Source organism: Arctopsyche grandis, chromosome 10, assembly GCF_051622035.1.
Source record: "Arctopsyche grandis isolate Sample6627 chromosome 10, ASM5162203v2, whole genome shotgun sequence".
NCBI classification, from domain to species: domain Eukaryota; kingdom Metazoa; phylum Arthropoda; class Insecta; order Trichoptera; family Hydropsychidae; genus Arctopsyche; species Arctopsyche grandis.
Window position 1 is genome coordinate 20093687 of NC_135364.1, and position 19604 is coordinate 20113290.

At 33.4% G+C, this 19604-nt stretch overlaps 1 long non-coding RNA gene across 2 annotated transcripts; it reads right to left on the bottom strand.

The window, feature by feature from the left end:
• Positions 1–212: 212 nt before the first annotated feature.
• LOC143918289 (uncharacterized) lies at positions 213–16975 on the bottom strand. 2 transcript variants are annotated; one of them, XR_013261106.1, is made up of 2 exons: positions 16808–16975; positions 213–1522 (listed from the first exon to the last, which is right to left on the bottom strand). It is a non-coding gene; the product is annotated as an uncharacterized LOC143918289 (long non-coding RNA). The 2 variants fall into 2 exon arrangements; XR_013261107.1 differs by lacking the exon at positions 213–1522 and adding an exon at positions 15296–16090.
• Between the last annotated feature and the right edge of the window lie 2629 nt (positions 16976–19604).

A 19604-nucleotide genomic window follows, 5' to 3' on the forward strand; every position in this document is an offset into this window, starting at 1 on the left:
TGACGGTAAGCAGAAGCTTAACGTCCGAGCTATGCTGCTGGCTATTTTATATCTGTATAATTAAATGTATTTTTTGTTTCTACTCTGTTGTATTTTCGAACATTGTGGGGCACTAGAAATTCAAGTAATGCTACAATGGTCCAAACTTTTAGTAAATTAATAAGAAATATTAATTTAAGGATGAGAAATAAAACGCAATCACAATCTACATAGTTGCATGAAATAGTATTTTTTATAAGTAAAACATTTAAAAGATTAAATTTGTTATGAAGCATTATATTCGCAAAAATCTTCAGAATTGATCAGCTGAATAATATGAAAAGTTACTCCAATATAGTTAACACTCCTACTACTTAGTATGTAGATAATATAATGGTAGTATCATTGAAATTTTTAACACGCACAATTGGTCTATTTAACAAGTACCGTTCGTGTTTAATTAACATTGTTATCACTCTCGTCTTCCATTTGACCGGATTAGCATTCGAAGGGTCCTCCCTGATGAAGGCGCACACGCTCCTATTCGAGAGGGCCTTCACCTTTAAATTGAGGACCTTCAATCGTGATTTCGTGCCGTATTGTCGAACGGCTGACTAATCCGCGTGCCACACTTTTGACCCACTTCACCACAACGAGTGCACTATTGTGCCACCGACCGACAGACAGACACTGCCTAGATGCGTTCCAAACACGAACGGCCTTTGGATCCATTGCGACACTAACAATAAAAACCGTCGTACGTACATATGTATGTATAGGTACATATCACTGACAAAATAGAGGAAAAAGTCACCGTTAATGACGACGATCCACGGCAACGTGTCATTTGAGGGAATCGGAACAGGTTTCGTTTTTCTACTTTTTTTTTTGTTTGGTTTTCCGATTGCACGCACTCTCTTTAAGGTCAAAACCTTGTGGTGCCAACACGAAAGTGGTCACTTATATTTAATAATATATACAGAAAAAAATAATAAGGCATTTACAGTCAACCCTACCGATTAAGAGGAACACTGATGGTGTCCGACTTTTCTCTGTAGACCTGTCAACTTTTACTTTTACAAATTTATTACATACGTCAACAACAATATCGAAGTATTTCAACATTAATACAGAAAATAAATAGATTAAAACATTCCCGAGTAGGTATTTCAATACCATCTAGCCGCTAGCGGGCCCTTTTATCTATTTCTCATGATACGGCAAATGATCCAATCGATTAATCTTTTCAAAACTACATATTTATCCAGTCGTAATTATCCGAGTCGATTCAATTTGATTAGAATTAGCGTGTAAGCTTTATTTTATTTTATATTCGTACTAAAATATGACAAAAATTTAATATTTGTAACTAGCCGTACATACATATGTACATACATAAGTAGGAATAAATAAAATGTCCACTCTTATACATAAATAGTAAATAAAACTGATTTAATTCTTCTCCTTCTTTCTAGTCTACTCAATGCTGAGCGCCGTGATCTTCTTGGATCCGGTGGACGATCTTCCTTCACTACTCCCGGTCCTGTAACAAGTTAAAAGCAACGTTAAAGAGCAAACACATTGAATCGTACGGCATGGACGTGCTCGTGGATTCCAGCTGGAAAGGGCGTTTCTTTAGGTCATTTTTAATTCGCACAATCTTATTATTTCTTACAATTTTCTCCTACATTTCTTCAAATATGGGAATCACCATTATCGATCTCATGTCAATGCAAGGATAAAATTTTGCCGAAAATACTCCAGGGGGGGGGGGACTAAACATGTCAACGTTTATTTATCTAAAAAAAAAGGCGTGCGATTCTGTGTCTGCACCTGTAGGTATGATCCTGTCAGTTTTTATTTAATTTGATATTATCATCTTATAGGATATCGTCTTCTCACACGCTTTCGCTCTAGTGTTCCGTTGACTACCGGCTTCTTTGGACTCTCCACATTTTTCCTAGTAATATGACCAAAGTAGGGAAGAATCCTTTTTCTACATGTTGTGGATAGTCTCTCTGAAACTGCCAGCTCTTTGAGGATCTAGAAGTTTGTGCGTCTTGCACTCTTGCGGGCCATGGAATGCGCAGCATCTACCTCCACCACCACATATCAAAGTGTAATAAAATTAATTTAATTATATCCTGAGAATTGTTAACAACGATGTTACAATTATAATTTTCATCACTCGATAAAAAGGACGGAATAAATCGCTGTTACCGGTCAGTCCCTCTAAATCCAAAGCTATTTTAAATTTATATACAAATTTAGACATATTTCTTTCATAGAATCATAGTGAGCAGTTCAAGATTAAGATCTGGTTTCATATTTTAGAAATTGAACTCCTCTGATGTATAGATTCATCATCCCCCTAACTTTCAGCATAATAGCACACTAACGCGAATTTAAATGTCCATTAGAAGATGTTAAAAAAAATACAATTTTGTTCAAGAGCGACAACTTTAACTACATTTTTCGGTAACATCAAGGTTATTATATTAAAGCACACACTAGCATTTTTTGTTTGATATAAATATTAAATAACAAACCTAAAGATAAAAGAATATAAATAATAATCAAATAAGCAACAGATATGTACATGTGTAATGTGATTTGAACTGTGACCCTTAAAGTACCCTATCGGCCACGATTGAATCGCAGTCTTCGCATTCCACACGTGGTCATAGAAACCGCAAAACACACTCAAATGGAAACGGAAACGTTTTCGATAAACGGATCACGGCCACAACAACCAATGCAACGCAACGGTATGTTGCACGTGCGCGCAACTTAACGAGCGCATTGTTCAAGCATTAACAACTGGGTGTGACGTGTGCTGCTGCAACTGCAGTCCTTGGATAAAATGCAGTATGTCGAGATAAAGAGACCCCCCCCCCCCTCTTTTACTATGAAGACCGTCAAAGAAACGAACACAAAATGCAATTTCTGACGTTATTCTAAACTTTACATGTGAGACAGGTGTCAAGAGACAGTTCGTAAAGGAAAAAGTAAAAGATGGAAAGACAGACGGATGGAAAAGTCTAAATGATTGCTTTCGTCTAAAAAGAAATGCACGGCACGCGATGCATTCGCATAGTTCGGAACAGGTTCCCTTGCGTGTACGTCCATTGTACACACCAATCCATTCGATTTGAACAAACGTATAATTAACGTAATAATACCACTTCATTGTTATGTAATTACTAGGGTCACCATAAAACTTAATATTTTTCCAAAAAAAAAACGTAAAACTACAGACTCAGTATTTCTTGCGGAAAAAAACACCAGGGTGGCTGCTTTAAAAAAATAATTTATTTAATTTCTATACAATTGCTTTGTGGACATCATTGGAATTGTTAATAATTTCGTTATACCCAGAGAAATGTTATATTAATAGAAGTGGCTTTAGGCGTCATATTGTTGTCAAGTCCACAGATAATCCTAAATAATTTTAGCATCAGCCGTATTTGATACTTGGTGCTCGACGTATGTCCGATAAAAACCTCTCTGTTTGTTTATATTACTCGCAAGATGGGCAAGCGTCGGTAAAAATTGCACAATGCATTCAAAAACACACAGTAAACAACATGGGATACATTTTTATAAGTAAATTGATCCGATTGTATTCCGTGCGATGTAGCGTATTTATAGAGACGTACCGCGTAATATTGACAAAAATTATTTATTCGTAAAGGCCCTTCTATTATTATTACACATCTCTGGTTATACCTTCATACATTTTTAGCAAATCACATAACAGTCACCATCTGCACATCTCTCATTACTATTCAAGTTATTTCATGAAATTGAATAGTAATGAAATTTATACTTCTTAATTAGTCGTTTATGTACAGACATTGAACAACAAAATTCACCTTTAAAAATCAAAATATCAATCCATGTAAGCGCTGTATCATTGAAAAATTTTCAAGGTTCTACAATAACTGGGTACGGAGTATTGATTTTTTAATACAAAATTTACAAATGCGTCACAAACATTTTTTTATGGTTTCCATAAGATTCTGAAAGCTCTTATACGTCCATACATATAGGCAAATATTTTGGACTAGTGTTGTGCCCGTTGATATTTCAACGGGTGGTTTCATAAACATAATGAATACATTCATTAAAATAAAGTTATATGTGTATTATAATAATATCAAACAGTAATAATTGTCGGAATCAGAACTGAAATAGGAACCGGGAATCGTGACTGAAATCGGAACTGAATTAGGAATTGGGAATCGGAACTGAAATAGGAATCAGGAATCTGAACTGGAACCGGAATCGAAATTGGAACCGGAATCAGAATCGCAATCGAAATTGCAGTCGAAATCAATATGATACTAAACTTTGTTATTTTGAAATCTCCATACTTGTCGATGCACTCGCACATACATACATACAAACATCCCGTCCGTTTATATATATATATATATATATATATATTATTAAAATATATTAAATTACAAATAAACTATCTTTTCCAATTGCATACACAACAGATTATGATGGTTCAGAGACGAGATATGACTTTTCTTATAGATCTATGCCCAGTAAACACGAATCTGGTAATAAAAAATTCGAGATTCGGAGATATATTGTTTTATAAATCGTTATTATTACATTTAAAAAACACAAATATCTCTGAATCTCGACCCAATCAACATTTTTTATTACCAGATTCGTGTTTACTGGGCATAGATCTATAAGAAAAGTCATATCTCGTCTCTGAACCATTTTTCGTGTCGAACAGTGTTATCAATTGTTACATCCTTTTCTATTCAAAAAAATCCACCAAAACAATAAACGACAAATTTTATTTTTGAATTTTAAAAGTTTTTTGATGATAATGGTAACCCTTAAATACAAAAACAAACACAAACGAACTCAAGCACTCGTTTCCAAGCAAAACTCCATCTGAGAAAAAACCTGTTACATCGTCTGTCTATCGCGAGGATGATCAGGATATAACCAGGTGGTTGACGCACGCCGACTACGACCATCATCTCCACGGCCGCAAGATGGACCAGGTTCCTGGACGAGTGTGTCGTAACTCGATTTCAACGACGTCACGTCTCATCTCGATCGTCGGACGTTGAGCTGCAGCTCTAGACCAAACCCCCTCGGTATCTCGATGCTCGAACGATTTATTAGATAGGGATTTCCAACTGTTATTGCGTGCCTCAAAAGCGAGCTACGTGCTGTGTGGATCTTCCCACAGACTAGGATTCTCACATACAACTCGTATTCTGTTTGTCCTTAAAACTTTAATTAACAACATGGGTACGTTGCTCTTAATTTTTTGCTCGTGCTCTTCTGAGATTGTTGAATTCGTTATTTGTTCTGTCATATCATATAAACCAGTTAGTTGTTGACAGTTCACACTCAAATTCGATTTTAGATGTAATTTATTCATTTGTGTTGGCGTTCGAATAGTACATATGTACATACATACATACATAGAGTACAATTAGTATTTTATTTTATCAGATTGTAACATAGCGATACAGCAAAGCACTTACATATATGTATATAAATAATTTATTTCCAAAATAATGTATGTAATTTCCGATTGCAATGATTATTTTTATCTTATCTTCTGAGATTTAGCACCGATTATTATTAATATTTTTTTCTTAAAAGTATAATATATGTATATGTATATAAATAATTTATTTCCAAAATAATGTATGTAATTTCCGATTGCAATGATTATTTTTATCTTATCTTCTGAGATTTAGCACCGATTATTATTAATATTTTTTTCTTAAAAGTATAAATTTGTGCTATATGTATTTTATCTGTTTGCAAATACACATGTAACTACAATACTTTAAATTTTCATTTTCCTAGTAATGGAATAAAATAATTTCAGTAATTTTACACAAGATGGTTTATAAGTGAACTACAGTGCAGTGCACTGATAGAGCTATTGTATACTAGTAGAGAGGTGGGCTCAAGTTCTGGCAAAATACGCTGCTGGCGAGATCTTGTGGTTATCAAAACACAGATAGACTGTCTCCTGTCAGAATTTTCCGATTTTTCTAGCTTAATTTTTGTATCCTCCCACTCTGTCTCTCGCAAATTTGAGCTATTGGCATCTTAAATTTATTGACTCTTTAAAATGCTATCGACATTATTTATCACTCGCAAATTTGCTGTGTATCAAAAAAAAATTTTGGCTGTCCATAAATGTTTCTTTGTTTGAAAAATTGTTAGTACTTTTTAACAAAAAGAATCTAACCATATTGGTCGCTTTGGAATAATTCCTGTCATGGCACATATGATGTATGTAAAAATGTGTAATAAAAATAAAAATAATGGTATGTATGTACATATATACATACATACATATGTATATCTTAGTGATGAAATTATTTTCCACACAAGTTTTGCCTGTGGTTATATGTTCACTTTTTATTGTTTGTTTACTTAATAAAAAGTTTTCTGTGTGCGGGATCTTCGGGTGAGCAATACTCGTGTGGGTAATCCTCTTGTAAGAAATAATCATAGAACCATATATTTTATAAACTAACTTCAAATATATAGGGGAGAGCTCCACAAAATACAAATGATAATTTAAGTAAACCCTACTAATTTGTATACCAATTTTTTGTATGGTTTTAATTTCAGAACATATTTTTTTTATTTACATTTGAGTTTACTATACTATGTAAATAATGATATGCATAAATCAATTTAAAAAATATTCGAATAAAAAATATGTCATACCTATGTATGTACATATGTAGGTCTTAGATTTTTATAATCTATCAAGTTTCTTCAAAGTTTCATATAGCATAGCAAATGTACATAAGTACGAGAAATGATAAGTTTAAAAAATGTTTTGTATAATATAATCTAATATATAATTTCTAAAGACTCTGTATGTACATACATACGTATAAAAGTTTTAGTTCGTAGAATCCGTGACGTTATCGGAAAAATCAAATTTTATTTGACGGCGTTTTCGATTTCGATTCTTTTTCAGTGTCGGATCCCAATTCCATGTTTAGTATCAATTCCATGTTCAATTTATGTTCAAATCCATGTTTAAGCTGTTTATATTATAAATACCGAGCGAAGCCAGGTAAAACCACTATATAATATAATAATATAATGTAAAATGGAAAATATTAATATTGACGGTCTTGTTGGCATCTCCTGGTTTGACTCCAGCATTATTTACGTCGATAATCTTAATTGTGTGCGTAATTGTTTGCTCGTTAATATTATTTATATCAGCAACATCAGATTCACCGCATGGTGCAACAACCAATAACGTCAGTCACGAATTACGTATGTACGTCTGCAACCTCAAGTTCACACTGATCATGTTCAGAAGGTCGTTCCCATTAATATCATAGGTATACATATATTGTATACCTATGCCATGTAGGTATCACGAGTTGTTTCCTGATAGACAAATAATGATATTTTCCGACTCTTTGTCTCGCTACTGCACACTTACATATAAATAAATAATAGAGCGACCATCAAACAGACGATTACGTACAACGTGACTCGTCCGATAAAGCGCACGAATCGATACGTTTACGTGACATTTTGAACATAATGTACATTACCAATGTACAATACTATCCCCGAAGCTATCTATGTCATTATTAATAAGTGTGCCAATGAATGAATAAGTCAAAAATCAAGTTTGGTAGGTACGAAACCGAGGTCTTCGAGGAAAACCCGCAGACGTTGTCACTATGCGCGCAGTACGTATTATGAACCGCGAAATTCGCGCAAATCGAATGATTAATCGGCTTGGAATTTTAAACAACTTGTCGGGCTTGAGCGTTATCGTCTACTCGAGATGTTTTACTGAGAAATTTTGAGAAAAAGAAATCGACGAATTTCCACGAAGATGTATCCCATCAGACGAGATAAGGAAAAGTCAATACTCGATAGTCACGGCCACCCGTTGTATGTCACATTTATTTCTTCGGGTTTATCTGGACTATTCCATTTCAAATACTATTATGATTTATTTCTAAAAGATTTTCTCATAGTATTACACATGTAAAATAATCCAAAAATCAATCATTGATTTATCTGAAACATTCTAAAATTTTCATGACTTATTACCACCATATATGTGTATATTCCTCAATTAAAGTTTATATTGAGTATTTCATTATAAGCGGAATAATTACAAGTTTTTTTAACACCTCCTAGCTTCTAAGCTAGGTGCAAAATTAGCACATGAAAGGTGAAAATTTTATGAATCAATTTTAAACATTCGCGATTTTGGCACAATCCAATGCTAATGATCGACGTCCGGTACAGTGAGTGTAAATGTAACAGTGAATTTTAATTTGCTCGATAAATTTATTCGTATTGACAGGTGTGTGGAATTTTCCGTCTCTTGCAAAGTATGCGCAATTTGTGCGAATTTTTTTCGAGCGCTAAATGGAAGAATTCCTAATCAACTTGAATAATTCATTAAGATGATAATGAACATGGTGTGCGGTGAAAGTTTTCTTATGTAAACTATTTTCATATAATAAAAATAATTTAATTAGAACGTGCACGTTACCCACGATATATCATCATTAACCTGTCAGGTAATTCAATATCGATTCATCTTTTGAAAGTAAATTTTCGATTGGTATTGAATTTGCGATTGTAGTCGTTTGTACACCTTTATTACCCCCCACGCCACGGTACCCAAATGTATTTTGCTCCATCAACGAACCCATTTCTTCACAGCAGAAGAACAAGAGTGCCTTCGTGTCTGTCGGTAGATGGATGTCTCACGACTTGGTCGAAAAGATCATCGCGCCTGTTTGCTTTTACACTTTCGGTTTCGTTCGCTAAAACAGTTTTGTAACTCATAATGCAGAAGGTAGGCTATGCAAAATCAGAAGTATATGATCTTGTGGCTTCATTAATCGCAAGAGAAACAAAGTCGGTGTCTGTACGAGCGTCGATGTCGTATTAAGCAAATAGGCACATCTCTCAATCAAAACGTAGATTCATCTGCGTATCTCCTATCAATAATGTACCCAATTGAACATCCGATAGGATGCCTTATATGTTTTGTTTCTCAAAAATATTTTGGTCGTAAGAAGATCCTAATTATTTCTTAATAGATCTAGTTTAGTTCTTATTACCAGTATCAGTTATTAATTTGACCATTGAAGCCAAATTTTTTTTTTATTCTCTAGTCCCACTCGAGTCCATTTACCAACTATTAATTAACATTCATTTCTTCTAAAATAATCTGTCTTACATCCATTCTGAAAAAACAATCACTTTTTTTCATTTAAATTCATCTATTAAAAAATAGAAGTTATATATTAAATTTGCTCTGTTACGGCATATGTACATATGTCATATGCCGTTATATTTGAAATATGGAACCAGTATATTTGAAAGTGGCATAAGTCCACTTTTCTTCATTTTGAGAAAAATTTCGCAAAACATAAAATATAAGGATTTGCGTTTAACAATATTTAAAAATACTGGGCCCGTAATATGTTTATTCTGCTTTTCCAAGATTCTGAACATATCGAATTAAAAGAAGTCATAGCAATATTTGAATTGAGCCAAATAGTAATAGTGTTTGTTTTTGGAACTGAAAATTGGACTTCTAACACTTTCAAATATAATTGTATGCACAAAAAACGGTTCAGTATTGTCAATTACTATTGTCAACCTTTTTTTACTCCCTTGCTTTGTAGGACAAAAGTGAAGTTTTTTTTGTGCATAAAAGCATCTTCGACGTCGATCTCTGCTCATATATTAAATTTATATAATATTTTACCATGATTCTATTACAGGTGACATTTATGTATGGTATTAAACTTGTACATATATAAATTTATAGATTATAAACTTAAAATCAAATTTAAATAGTGGTGACAAATAGTAGTTAAAATGGTTTTGCCAATTTGATGCAGAAATGAAATAATAAATTGGCAAACTCTGAAAAGAAACGATCGACTTGGAGTCACAAATATCTAAGTCTAACCAGCAGCACTGCAGAAATACTCAGAATAAATTCTCTTTAATTGAAATAAACCCGAGAACCTATAATCTTTGTCTTGTAAATATTATTATGTTTCGTTTATTGCAATCGTTGACGAAACTTTACATCTATAAAATGTCATACATTTTTTGTCACCAAACCAACTAAATTTGAGTTATTGTTACAGAGCATCATTCTTGTTCATTTAACGATATATGTAAGTGGTATTACTATTCTAGAGATAATCGTTAATTTATAGAAACTTTAAAGGCGATTCATTTTCATGTCGTAAAAAAGTTCAACGTCAAAAATAATGAATATTTTAAATCTAAAACCATTATCCAATGCTAAATATACATATGTAATACGTTTATACAATATTTGGATAGTTCGCACATTTTCGCTCTGAAAGAGACTTCGAAGTCGACGTATTGTTAGCGAGGCTCTTTAGGAGCGCGCATTATCTCGCCAAAGCGTTCGACACTCCATTCATCATTCACAATTTTTCCATGTTTTCGTTGACATTAGCGAATAGCCTCATATTTTATTTGAGAAACGTTGGTCGAACGACAGGCAAAGACCTCGAAAGCGCACGCGACTTTATAAAAGGCCCGGACCGAGTCCATTGTATTCGCCTCGGATGAGGTCGGTTCCCAGATGTTTCGTCATTTTCCCATTCGGTTGCAAAAGGCGGTATCAACTGAAAACTTTCTCCACACCAAACTCATTGTTATCAAACCACCTTTTTTATATAATAATAATAATAAATGTAATATACAAATGTGATTTACAAAAATATTCCGGCGAGCTCGTTCGTATTCGAACATCTCGTCCGGATGTATGTACATTTATGCGTATAAAGCGAACCGGTAGACTAGCACTTCCGTATAAGGAGCGTGGCGAATATAGTAATTTTGAAATTGTTGGAAGGAAATAAAAAAGTTGTATTCGACAATACCACATACATACATACACATAAACGGCAATTCGTAAATGGAATGCAATTATTCTCGGTATTACGAAATTACTCTTCTGCATATACAGACATACTGTAAGTCTAGTACATACTCATACAGACGAAATTGTAAGTATTTTTCAAAATAAAGTTCAACTACATATGATAATATAAAAGCGTGCAAGAAAAGCCACAGGGGAGATGGGTGAGATGGATGAGACTTGTCTAAAATAGAGACGAATGGAAGCGTATTGGAGAGGCCTGCATCCAGGATTCTTTACAGAATGGCGAATGACTGTAAGTAATGTTGATGAATCAAAGATCCGCGTAGGATCGATGCTTTTCGCATAAAAAAATGGTTCAGTATGCCCTCCCTGAGTGCGTCATGTCTTCTAAGACCGTGGACGTATTTTTGCGAGGTGTGAGGAGACACCTCTGTGAAGGACAGTGCATATAAATTTATAAATAAAATTTTAGAGTTAAGTAATTAAGAATGTATTTTTAAATTAGCTAAATAGCTAAAGTTATATAAGTAAATAAATATTGTCAATTTCTAAGAAAAAACATGTTTTTTTGCTATTTTGCTTTGAATAATAATGGAGCGGTCTATTATTATTTGAAAATCATCCTTTCAACGCCGATCTTTAATGATGATGATGTATACATACTCATGTTTCCGTTTTGAGTGCAAAAAACCTCAAATTTTTTAAAATTAATAAAAATATTTATTTATTTTACAATTTTGCCATATTGACATTACATACTAGTTCCATGTCGTCGCTGTGGCTAAATCAAAAAGAAAGAAGGATACAATAATAAGAAAAATAAAATATAATAAAAAACAAAATAAGCATAAATATAAACCAAAAACAGTACTAGAACACGCTGCGATCTCAAAATAAATTAAATAATTCATCAACCAGATCAACATACATATTTTAGAATAAATGAATCCAGTTGCAAAAAAAGTCTTGTTGCAACAGGCGACAAAATCATCAAATTTGGTACGTGCCCCAGGAGAAGAGAACGAAGTGGGGCATCTAATGCATTGTCTGGGAGCATTATATTAAATATTAAAGCTTAATTCTAAAAGAATTTGAGGACTGCTCACCAAAGCAAACAGTAACTTAAAGAAATGCTTCCCCAAATATATTCTACGTCGTGACTCGAAAGAATTATAACCTAGTGCTCCTGACAGGTAGGAACTAGGATAGAGTCAAGGATAGCGACCGTAAACTTTCATATAAGTATGTACGTACATATGAAATTCAAGAACATTGTACTAAAAATAAAACCCGATAATATTGACTTTTTAATGCAAGGATTTCAAGAAATTGTCCAATTATACCAGCCAAAAAAACACCCAGATAGATTGTGTTAGTTGAGAGTAATTACCGTAAATCACTCCCAATCAGTCTTACATAGATTAACGCCATTTATTTTTCATGAAAACTTCAGCCACTTATTGTTAAGTTCCTGATTCCAGTTTGATTTCTCAATTTAATTTGATTTGATTGAATTGATTTCACAATTTGAATAATTTAACAAAAAACTCTCTGCAATTTTATATAGATACATACATATATACTATTTACAAATCCGATTGTTTATGAACTATTTCATGCATTAATTAAAAAAATAGCAGTATCTTCATCTGAATCATGCGCCAAATGCCAAACGTGATAAAATAGCTAAATAAATATGTACATATTACACAATGTGTATTAGTAACGACGTGTTTTCTCACATATGATCCATGAATTGGTCTTGTAACTGTTTCATTTTCATATTACAGTTACTTTTTACTACTTAACTTGACCGCGTGTGGCCCGGGCTTAATATATATTTCAAAATTTCCCTAACGGTCAGCTCGTTCTTGACACACAGTCAACGCAATCGAAAAGAAGTTTGATTGATGAACCTTTTTTATAGCAATCATCATAAGCAAGGGCATATTTCAAATCGCATTTTTTAATAATAAAAAAAGCATCCAGTGGGTGTTAATGGTCGTTAGCAATCATTTCAATATAAAAGTTGAAATATTTCCTATTATGAACGCGATCTTCATTAAGAACCGCCAACGCGAAAAAACCGGTCGATTTTTTTCGACGACGACTAATTAACAGTCGTAGACAACGATCTGCATTTGTCATTGACTCCGATTAGGCGATTTTAGAACAAAAACATCGTAAATTAGCAGCGGCTACACATCTGCTACCGAACGAAAGTCTATCTTTGTATACAACCTACTTCCACTCCTTTCACTATTACATAATTTGTTTAGTGTTGCAAGTGCTTGCCCTAATGCGCAATTGTCCCATTTCTAATTTTAACGCATCGACAAACATCGTCTGCATAACTTATGTAACGGAAGATCTTGTAAATTTCAAGTCGCGAATTTTTAAATAAACTGCGAAACGAACGGAAGATGTTGAACGAGAGCAAATAGGAGCAGTCGGTTCATTCTTTGCGCGTGTTTTTCCAACTTGCAGATGTTCAAACAACGATATACCGCTACTTCCACTCAACGTTATGAATAAGAATGGTATTATATGTACATAAGCACGTGTTTTACTTGCAAGAAAAATGGACCCTAAACCAGATCAGTAGGGCAAAAATCACGCGTCGATTAGTAGATGTAATTTGACAATGAAAAAGTTTCTTACTGTGTATCACATTTGATTTATGAATGTCGAATTATTAAAATTACGCATTAGTGACGCCAAACTTTTTCATTATTAATTTAATTTAAATGCAATTCAAACGTTTCGTAATTGCTATGAATTAGTTCACGCACGCACCGTGAACTCGATCATTTTATCAATGTCACAATGCTCAATTGTATTATGAAATATGTGGTTTACGGTCTGAGGTCATGCAAAATTACCATATTATTATCATCGCGCAGACATAACGTAGTTTTCTAACCGTGTGTCGATGATTGTAATAATAATCGTTCGACAATCGTTAGCATTCATCGGCCATGTTTCCCATGCGCGCCAAATTATCTATTGGATTATCAAAATCAATCATGGAAACAATTAAGCGTGAGAATTTCAATGCAATTAGTAAGGCGATTGAATCGGCTGCTGGGTATTTTCATTTTTACTGCTGAAAATCCAATCTGTTAATTTTCTTTTTACGATTATATAATATTGGAATATTATACGTTCATATGTAGGAAGACTTTTTTATAAACTACTAGTGGTTTTAACCGGCTTCGCTCGGTATTTGTAATATACATATGTAAACCGCTTAAACAAGACTAATCTAATAGTAAACATTTTATTAAATTTATTTGAATAGTTTTATTTTATATAAATTTATTTGAATAGTTTTATTTTATATAAATTTATTTGAATACTCAACTGTTTTTTTTATTAAATTGACTGTCACGAACAAACAAATTCATGACCATAAACAGTTGGTATCATAAACAGTGTGTGAAGCTTGAAGTTTGAAATTTGGCCCCCCTAATTTTTTTTAAATATAATAATAAATTTAGCCCTTATGAAATCATTTGTAGGTAATTTTTATGAATTACATATTTACATAAAATACGTTTAATAAACGTTAGTGGCACGCGATTTGAAATCATGAGACTATTGCAGCTTTCAAATTATATGAAAAATTCGTAAATTCATATATTAATAAATGTAAGTGTCGGCTTAATTTAAAACAAACAAATTTATAAAAATTATGTGCAGAAAATAATATAGTACCCACTTAACGCCGTAGGTGAAGGTTATTTTACTAATTTTTGAAATTTCATTGCAGGTGCATTTACTTTCACTTTACAGTTAGAAAAAAAATGCGATCTACTAAATAGCGAGTATACTGAGTTAAATACATAGTTAACACTCATTAATTAAAACTAATCAATAAAAAGAAATGGTGTTTAGATCAGATTTTAATATTTAAATAGCTCTCGTTAATTTTCAATAATCCTAGAACTACGTAATTTGAACGCTTATTATAAATGTTTATTTAATTATAAAAAATTCGTAAATGCTTATTTAAGTATTTAAAAGTCGCCTAAATCAAAAAAGATTTTAAGCATATTTACTCTGAGTAATGTAATGGAATATTTAACTGAGTATACATGTATGTAAACTTCTACAGAAATTACACAGTCTATGATCCAACAATTCCTACATGTGTGTACACGTATGTACATATATGTGAATATTCAAATTTCAAAAATATTATGATCACTACTCACTTTTTTCAATTGAAAAACTTTCACAAACAATCTGGATTTAATAAAAAGTCCAAATATTATTAGTGATATTATAAAATTCATTCAAAAGTGAATAAAAACTGCAGTACCAATTTGTGTGATTTTTCTTTAAGCAGAAAACTTGATTTATTTTTTCGTAGCTATCAATTGTTTTTATTTAAACAATGCTTTGTTTATTTGGTTGGTTACGAAAGATTGTTATGTATCATATACATACAAAATCATTAAGCAAACCTACGTCGAAATTTGAGTCTTTCAAATGTGAAGTTCCACTAAAAAAAAAAAAACACTGTAATGAAAAATTCTCTCAGTTCAGGCGTAGACGTATATTTGAGACGTTCAAACCTATTACTGTTGTATATTCGTTTAAAATCGCTATTTTCAATCTAGTTTTCTAAAATTTCACTCGTAGAAGTCAACGTTAGAAGCCGGAAATAGTTATGATGAAGCATTTCTTTTCGAGACGCAGCTTTTCCTCGTCGAATTTCAAAGGCAGCCAAAGTGAAGTCGTGACTCGGTCACACTCGTCGAACAAAAGAATCCCGAGAATCCACCTGCCTTTTCAGCTCGAGCTGGACACGAAACAGACATGAGGAGCACAGGTGTGAACGGAACGCCCCCGCATGACTTCACACACATCGACACTTTTTGCAATGGCGATTCCCTCGCGGTACGAAAAGCAATTAAACGCGTCTCGGCGGGATTTGTGGGCGTTTTTCGATGGAATTTCCACACTCGATTGATTGATTTTTCGTTGCGACTCAAGGCTTTTCTTTATTTCAGGAACCGCGGAGAAAACGGCTGCTGGGTTAGCGCAATCGAGAGCTGGAGTGGCCCACGCTCGGAATGATCTCGTTGTGGTGCAAGCGGTTGAAGGTGATCGAAACCGATGCTGGAGAGAAGGACGTGTGCTCTCGAAGGTTTTTTTCGCCTGCAAAGGCAACAAACCGTCAAATAAACTTGTGTCCGCACGCCAATAAAGCCCACGCCCCGAAAGCGGCGGCCGTAAACAAAAGTAAGGACTTGTACTATCTGCATTCTACATTGTGTAAGCGAGAGATAATCGATCAGCGCCGGAATGTATCCAATTAGGTGGCTTTATTATCGAACTGATTGAAATATGAAATGGTGCGTGTTGGGACGCGGAACATTGCTTCCATAAACTGCATTATAAATTCTAAACGGTCTACTTTCCGTGCTTTGAATATCAAAAAGTTGATGTATGATCGCTCTGGGTACGCTTACCTAACCACAAAAATAGCAGTGCTCCATTATACTATGTATGAATGTTGCAATAACGAAACTATGACTCAATTAGTACAAGACTATCCTGATTCTGCAGTATCAATTCGATATCATTATAATATGTAATTTAAGTTTTCAGATCTACCAAGTTCATCATCTTTAAAAATGCATTCACTTATTGAAAATGCAAAGTATACTTTTAGTTTTATTCCACTACCTCAACTTCAGATATTTTGACATATCAATGAAGTTCATTATATGTATGTATGTATGTATATTTGAATGAAAGGATTTAAAAGATGCCAAAAGATTTAACACGACGATCTCACGCGAATTATGTATGTAGTTAGAGACACAAAAAACCCGTCTACCTCTTTCAAGTAAAAAAAAGGGGATAAGTCACGTTTTAAATCTTCGGTATGGTAGTTAAATAGCATCCATTAGCTGGGTCTTCATTTAGTCGTTTCGTCTTCAAAGTTCGCTCTCAATTTTCAAATCAATATTCAACTTTCAACAGGAGTATACGTGGCGTATGCAATCGACCGTCCACACTTGTTCAATACCGTTGACTGAAAATGTACTGTGTTTCATTAGTGCCAGCGTCACTCTTTTTGTTTACTGTTTTTTTTCGCTTTACAATAACATGACCTAACATTTTTTTCTTTTTCTTCACTTCTTCAGGTGTCATGTTATATTTTATTACCAAAACTTTTAAGCATAGTTTCTTTTTATGTAATGTGATTTTTATCCTTTTTGCAGAAAATTTCGATAATCTTCTAAAAAATTCATTATTTCCTCCTATTTAAGTGTATGAAGTGACATGACACGCACGAAAAGTCGCAAGAATACCCGACTTCTCGGGAGTGCGTGCGCTTCCTGTGTTCAACTATAAAGCGCATGCGCTACGAGCGACAAGCGCATGCGTCTCAAGTTGCACGAAAAATGAACAAGTGGATAAGCTTTATCACTTTTTTATGTTTGAAAGTTATTTTTAGAAATACATAACAAAAACATAATATTTTAAATTTATTTTCGGGTCGTTGATTTTATTAATAAGAAGTTCCACGACTACATCATGGTCAATCACCTGCTCTAATGGTAGACAGACTCTGGCATATATAAATAGACTCGGTATATTTGTGTCAGTGAACTAAACTGAGCCAGAACAGAACTATTAAAATATTTGATTGATCCGAATCCCTAATTATTTAAATATGTATTAAAAAGATCAACTTTGTGTCGGTGCGTCATGCTCATATTTCACTGGATTCACGTTCCAATTAACAACTGACCCACTGAATGCGATGTGTATTTTTTTCTTTTGCATTCTGCTTCTCGATCAAATTTTCTATAAGCGATAAACATGTTGATGATGCATCAAAATCGGTATAAGTCTATAATTTATTGTGGAAACGTGCAGCGCTCAAAACGAATGACTGACACCCACGCCGTCAATAAAAATCAACTGCCGTTTATATTATACAATACATATTGTATGGCTGTCGTTAATCCGTAGACATTAACGGTTCAAAATGCCTTCGCAGATTCGGCTACGTAGTTAAAAAAGGTTCAAGTTTTTTTTATGGGATTGATGGAATGGAAAAAAAATATACATATACAGTATTGTACAGTGGCGATTGCGATATAGAAAGTAAAAGTTGCGGGAGGCGATCGAAGAGATATTTATGTACGTGTATTTTAATTTTCATCGCGTCATAAAAGAATACGTATTTATAATGTGCAATAAATAAATTTCTTTTTCGAAAAGCGGACGCCACTGGCCGCAGAGAACAGACGACCCATATTGCAAATCTATGAGATCATCGCACAACTTACATAAATCCTATGGCGAAATTCTCACGAAGCGTACGTTTTATATTTAGGTTTTTGACAAATATTAATTTGAAAGGCTTTTACTATTCGACAAACGTGTACATTTTACATATATAGATATTTAGCAAATACAATTTTTAGAGTACTTATTCGATACTTGCTATGTGGGAACATTCTCGTATCTCTAAGCTGAACAATCTGAATGTTATCGAATTCTGATATAATACATGTAATATTTTCGTAAAAAACGAATGCAAATATTATTTGAATTATCACACGCCATGCCATGCACTGTATGTAAAATGTAGTATACATATATGTATGTACTTGTTCACAATATACATAATACACGAAGTGATTACATTGAACTTCCACTCATAAACCTCGAAAGATAACACGTCAACTGAAAAATATACTTTTTGAACTGCCAAAAAAAGTAATTCTCATCCCAATTTGTTTTGAGTTTAGAATATGAATTTTTTTCTAGATAATAATATTTATAAGTTTTATAGAGTATTTATTTTGAATAATTAAAATTAAATATTTATTTCGATATTATTGAGATACCTACTATTATCTACCATTCATATAAGGTATAAAACATTAATGTGCCGGTGGAAAACCCTTCCAATTACTTTAATGTACCTGCGATGTACATACTTACCCAGTAATATAACTTGAGATGCTATCCCGTGTTGTCTACTCGAATTATTATTAGTGTCTGATGAGGCAGGATAGGATAATGTCATTCTCTTACGGATAAACATTACACGTGTATCTTTGTAATCGGATCTTAAAGGCCACTTTCAGGCTAAATAGAAAAATCGAGCAGCGTGACAGAAAGTGGTTTATATTATGAGGCAGCAGAATCTGATCGCTTTCGATAAATAATTAATAGACGATAGAGCGAGTCGAAGAATCGCCTGGGCGAGACCGCAAAATTACCATTGCACCGACAGCTGTAACCTTTCAAGTGTTCTTGAACGAGAGTTTAAATTCTACAAACATCAATAAACATACATATGTGTATCTTTCGATAATTACATATTCTCACCGTTGTGAAACCAAACCCACAGACATAGTAGTTTCATTTTTAAAGGCTCTCCCCCACCCCGCGGAAAAGATGCGCATTTCTGTATTGTGTACTGATTGTTGTTTTTGCACACCTTTTTTGAGGAATGGGAGTTGGCCTTTATAATTAGAATGACCTTTACTATTATATCTAAAGAATTGCTGTTCTTCCAAAGGAAGTTACATGACAGCCACTAGATTTATTTTGATTTTTAAATGCTTTTTATTATTACTAAATTATGTTCGCAATACATCTTATATGATCTACTGATCATTTTCTATTTTACATTTTTTTT